The sequence below is a fragment of the Lissotriton helveticus genome, chromosome 12 (assembly GCF_964261635.1).
Source record: "Lissotriton helveticus chromosome 12, aLisHel1.1, whole genome shotgun sequence".
Lineage (NCBI taxonomy): Eukaryota > Metazoa > Chordata > Amphibia > Caudata > Salamandridae > Lissotriton > Lissotriton helveticus.
This window is the reverse complement of record NC_136073.1, coordinates 627,837,549-627,843,913: the sequence shown is the minus strand read 5'-3', so window position 1 is coordinate 627,843,913 and position 6,365 is coordinate 627,837,549.

Genomic DNA, 6,365 nt, shown 5'->3' with positions numbered 1-6,365 from the left:
CCTACAAGGACACATGTGCCAGTGTCACTATGGTGACACCTAACTTTGTGGACCCTGGACAAATCATACTAGGTGAGAACTACCTAGTGACCAATGCTAGCAATGCCACAACTACACATAGTGTGGCTGTTGTTAAATTCTCCTGGGGAGGGCTAACAGGCCTCAAGAAAGTTGTTGTGAGTGCAGACCTCCGAGTTGACTGTCTTTTGGGCAATGATCTTGAGGAATCCTTATGGTCAGAAGTGGAGTATAGGACTCATGCAGAAATGCTAGGAATTTCAGCACATGTCCTTGCTGTAACCAGGTCCCAGGCCAAGAAGTGCCTACCTGAACCGGTGGTGGATCTTGGAACAATAGACCAACCAAAACCCAAGAGGAAGAGCAAGAGGGTTAAGGCAGTGCCTTCCCACTTGCCCCAGGTTGAGAATAAGACCTCACAGGAGGATGATTCTGTGATCCAAGAGGAGACTGTCCCTGAAGAGCTTGAACCTGATCAGGTTGAGTTTCTATGGACAGGGGGACCCTCAAGGGCAGACCTGGGGCAGGCTCAGTTAACTTGCCCTTCTCTTGAACCCCTCAGACAGCAAGCTGCTGCTGAGGCTGCTGGGAATGCTCAAGGTACCCATAGAGTGTATTGGGATGGTGGGCTCCTTTATTCAGAGGCTAGAGACCCCAAGCCTGGTGCTACCAGGAGGTTGGTTATACCTCTGCAATTTAGGGGCTTCCTTCTCACCTTGGCCCATGATATTCTCCTTGCAGGACACTTAGGCCAGAACAAGACTTGGGACAGGCTTGTCCCTCACTTTCACTGGCCTCACATGTCAGAGGATACCAAGGAGTTTTGTCGTTCCTGTGACACCTGCCAAGCCAGTGGCAAATCAGGTGGCACCACAAAGGCCCCCATTATACCTCTACCTGTGGTGGGGGTGCCCTTTGAGAGAGTTGGGATAGATATTGTTGGTCCAATGGATCCCCCAACAGCATCTGGGCACAGATTTATCCTGGTGGTAGTGGATCATGCCACCAGGTACCCAGAGGCAATTCCCCTGAGGACCACAACAGCTCCTGTTGTGGCAAGGGCCCTTCTTGGAGTATTCTCCAGAGTGGGCTTTCCAAAGGAGGTCCTTTCAGACAGAGGTACCAACTTTATGTCTGGATACTTAAAAGCAATGTGGAAAGAGTGTGGAGTAAACTATAAGTTTACCACACCCTACCATCCACAGTGCAATGAGCTTGTTGAAAGGTTCAACAAGACCCTAAAGGGAATGATAAAAGGGTTACCTGAAAAGCTTAGGCGAAGATGGGACATCCTTTTACCCTGCCTGCTCTTTGCTTACAGAGAGGTCCCACAGAAGGGGGTTGCCTACAGCCCTTTTGAACTTTTGTTTGGCCACCCTGTGAGGGGTCCATTGTGTCTTGTGAGGGAAGGATGGGAGTTACCTCTCAAAAAGCCTAAACTTGATATTGTGGACTATGTACTTGGTCTCCGCTCCAGGATGGCTGAGTACATGGAGAGAGCATCCAAAAACCTGGAGGCCAGCCAAGAATTACAGAAAGCTTGGCATGACCAAAAGGCTGTTCTGACTGAGTACCAGCCAGGGCATAAGGTGTAGGTGTTGGAGCCAGTGGCCCCAGCAGCCCTCCAAGACAAATGGTCTGGACCCGACACCATAATGGAAAAGAAGGGAGAGGTCACCTACTTGGTGGACCTTGGCACCCCTAGGAGCCCCCACAGGGTGCTCCATGTAAACAGATTGAAACCATATGTGGACAGGGCAGACATGGGTTTACTCATGGCTATAGATGGGGACCAGGAGGAAGAGAGTGACCCTCTCCCAGACCTGTTATTCCAACACCCTGATGATGGCTCAGTGGAAGGTGTAGCCTTGGCAGGCAGCCTCACTGACCAGCAGCAATGGGACTGCAGACAAGTGTTGCAGGCTCATAGACATATGTTTTCTTTTACACCCAGTCAAACTAACTGGTGCACCCATGAGGTGGACACTGGTGACAGTCTGCCTGTGAAGAATAAAATCTACAGGCAACTTGACCATGTCAGGGATTGTATAAAGGCTGACGTGCAGAAAATGCTTGAACTTGGAGTTATTGAGCCATCAGAGAGCCCCTGGGCCAGCCCAGTAGTCCTTGTGCCAAAACCTCATACAAAAGATGGAAAGAGAGAGAAATGAGATTTTGTGTGGACTATAGAGGTCTCAATGCTGTCACTAGGACAGATGCTCATCCTATTCCAAGGGCAGATGAGCTCATAGATAAGTTGGCTTCTGCCAAATTTCTGAGCACATTTGATCTTACAGCTGGCTATTGGCAAATCAGGTTAGCTGAGGAGTCCAAGGCCAAAACAGCATTTTCAACCCCCAGTGGACATTATCAGTTTGTGGTAATGCCCTCTGGTTGAAGAATGCACCTGCCACCTTCCAAAGGTTGGTGAATCAAGTCCTTGCTGGGTTGGATGACTTTTGTGCAGCATATCTAGATGATATTGCTGTCTTCAGCTCCACCTGGGAGGATCACCTGATCCACCTGAAGAAGGTTCTGGAGGCCCTGCAAAAGGCAGGCCTGACTATCAAGGCTACCAAGTGCCAGATAGGGCAGAGCAAGATTGTGTACCTGGGCCACCTAGTAGTTGGGGGTCAAGTTCAACCATTGGAGAGCAAGATACAGGCCATAAGGGACTGGGCTGCTCCAACTACCCAGACACAAGTCAGAGCCTTCTTGGGCCTGACTGGGTATTACAGGAAATTTGTGAAGAACTATGGGTCCATTGTGACACCATTGAATGATCTGATATCCAAGAAGATGCCTAAAAAGGTTCAGTGGACAGTTAGCTGTCAAAAGGCATTTGATGACCTGAAGAAGGCCATGTGCTCTGCACCTATCCTGAAGAGTCCTGACTACTCCAAACAGTTCATTGTCCAGACAGATGCTTTTGAGTTGGGGGTGGGAGCTGTGCTTTCACAACTTAATGTAGATGGTCAAGACCAGCCCATTGCTTTTATTAGCAGAAGGCTGACCCCTAGAGAGAAACGTTGGTCAGCCATTGAGAGGGAGGCCTTTGCTGTGGTTTGGGCCCTGAAGAAGTTGGAAGGATACTTGTTTGGCACTCACTTCCTAATTCAGACAGACCATAAGTCCCTCTTGTGGCCCAATCAGATGAAGGGTGAACATCCCAAACTGCTCAGGTGGTCCATTTCCCTATAGGGGATGGACTTTACAGTGGAGCACAGACCAGGGACTGACCATGGCAATGCAGATGGTCTCTCCAGGTACTTCCACTTAGAACATGTAGACTTATTTGGTCAAGGTTAAGTTTAATGTCCCTGCATTTTTTTTTGGAGGGGGGGGGCTATGTAGGAGAGTAGGGTCTGCTTTCCTATGGTCACCCCAATTTTTGCTTTTGGCTTCACTGGTTTTCGACATAATGTGGCTGTGGGCCTGCTAATCAGACCCACAGCCTGCTGTTCTCTCTCTAAATTATAACCCATGTACTATAGGTACATCACCAATTTGGTACTGGACACCTTATCAGCCCCTGTACAGTGCACTATAGGTGCCCAGGGCGTAGGTGCATCCAAGGCCTATCAGGGGCTGCAGCATATCTTGTGCCACCCCTGGCTGGCCATTCAAATTGACACAACTGGCTGTTCACACAGCTGGGGCAAGGTGGTGTACTCACCCCTTGCTTAGATATAGTATACCTTTGTCTAAACCTATATCTGGACACATATGCACCTATAAGTCACTCCTGTGGCAGGCCTTAACAATCCTGGAGGCAGAGTGCTTGGTTTTATGTGAGATGGTGCTCTGGCATGAGCTGAGCCTGTCTGCAGTGTTCGGAACCATTTCCTTACTGCTGTTCCAGGGTATTTTGCCATACCATATACTCTTAAGTGCATTATAATTCTCACGGTTATTGCTAACTTTGGTTTGGCTTTATCAAAACATGTCGTGTAAGGTGTCATACACTTTGGAATACAACCCCCTCGCCAGTTATGGTGACGGGGGTAGCATTCCACCCTTCTAGAGGGAGAGCACATGTTAATTTACTTAAAACCCGGTTAATCCTAACCAGAGCCTCAGCATCACAAAATGGATGCTGCTGCCCCGACACAAGTCTGACCTCCTGCTGCTGACAGAAACTTGCCAGGGGAGGCCTGGACAAAGAGTTTCCTGTCACAGGGAGGTGCTACACCACCCCAGACAGGAGATAGTGGATTGGAGCAGGGAGGGTTGAAAGAAACTAGACACTGCCTGGGGCACACAAGGTGTCCCATGCAAAATCCAGTCAAACCGGTTCTGGGGCACTCCAGCCCCAGCTCTGGCGTGAAACTGGACAAAGGGAAAGGGGTGTAACCACCCCCTTCCTGGGTCCCACCCATAGGAGGGACCTAGCAGGTAATCCAGCCCCTTGATTTGGAATAAAGGTAGGAGCTGTGCCAATGCACATCAGATTTTCCTGACTGAAACTTATGAAACGAAACTCTGGACCCTTTGACATCCTACTCAACGTAGAAGACTGAAGAATCTCCCTTGTGGTCAAGGAGTGACCACCCTGTGCAAACAGGCACCATCCAGTGCCTCACCATTTGCTTTGTTGCAGTTCCCGCCAGAACTCAAGCAACAGAGATCAAGAAGACCCAGCTTCCCTGATTTCCAGCAGCCCGATCCACAGTCCCAGCGAATCTGAGACCCATGGAGGTGACGTGAAGCGTGGAGCTGGGCATCTTGGAAAAACTATGAAGTGCTGACCGTGCAGCTCCCGAGACTCCCTCGAAGCTGTGCATTGGGGTTTGAAGAGCCCCAGCCCCGATCAGCTTTAGCACCGAAGATCTCCCCTCCACACTCATGGAGTGCTGCGTGGGGCCCTTTAGCATTTTTCTGCTCTACGCGTTGGTCCGGTCACTTGCCCGTTGGCTAGCGGCCCCAGTACCGACGAACCTTTGAATTTGCTCTGCTAGTCTGATTGCTCCAGACTGGCCCTCACTCCCCTGAAAAGGAGCAACCGATCTGACCTTGCTGGTCCGATGAAGAAGCGATCTTCCAATCCTGCGTGTTTTGCCCTTGCCAAGGCTTGTTAACTCCAATCCGGAAGCCGACACGGCCGACAGCAAGAGCCTTCATGGGACAGCTCGTGATTCACTCCAGGTCATCCTCGGTGCCCCAGAATCCACGTGGCAGCGGAGACAAACTTCCTGACAACCACCTAATTGCGCCCGACATCGTCTGGTTCCTTCCTGGTTCCTTCCTGGTCACTGGCTACACTGGCTAGTGACCCAGGCTCTGTCCCCTCTGCTTTCAGGTACTCTATATCTTCGATCCACCCTTGGATCACAACGGACCGGGCAGTATTCAATACCACCTGACAGAACCCAGTGTCACGGGAGTTTTGGCCTTAATTCTGTTGTCAATCTGCAGGCATTTAAATCTACATCAAATAAGGACTAAGATAAGATAATTGCAATAAAAATGAAAAAAATTATATAAAGGGAATGTTGAATGAAATGAAAATAAAAATGAAAATATATGTAAATGTAGATTGTAAATATGTAGATAATGATATATACAAATATGTACAGGTGGAGTTTGATAGTTTCTAGGGTAGAGAACTATCGGCACTAGGAGAGGGTGTTCATGAATAATTTATATAGATGAAAATGTTAGCCAAATATAGACATAATAATTGTCACATGTTGTTCAGTATAGATTGTTTTGTTTACAAGAAGTATTAATTGAGTATTTTCTACTATTATAGTATCTAATCATCAATTGAAAATACAGACTCCTGATGAAGGCCACTCGCCGAAACGCGTAGGATTCGGATTCGGTTTTGTATTTGGCGATGAAAATCAATTGTTGACATATGTACTAGAACATGTATCATAAACTATTGTGATTAGGTGCATATTTATGTTTAGAATTTTTATAAATTATTGTTAAAAAAAGTGTACAAATTGTCAAAAAAAAGGAAAAAAACCAATATAGTATTTGTGAGAAAAAAGAAAAAAAGACAATTAAAAAGAAGTTTTATAAATTCACATATCACTGTGTTTATCAATCTATTACGTAACTATGTGTGATAGTATTTAGGAAACATACACATAACCCGGTGTACAGGCCAACTTTCACAGAAGTGTTATATCCCTACTAGGGTTTATCCGTTTAGGTAGGGGCCTCTTTCTTCCGAAACAATTATTCTCACGGCAGGTCCGTGAGGGGTATATTTGTATCAAAATCAGTTGCACTATAGGGCACCTATTAGTATCAGTTTTAAATATCGAGCCTCTCTCCTAATCCCACGGATGGCTTACGCCCTGGGAACCTCAAGCTTCAATTAGATTTTAACTTTT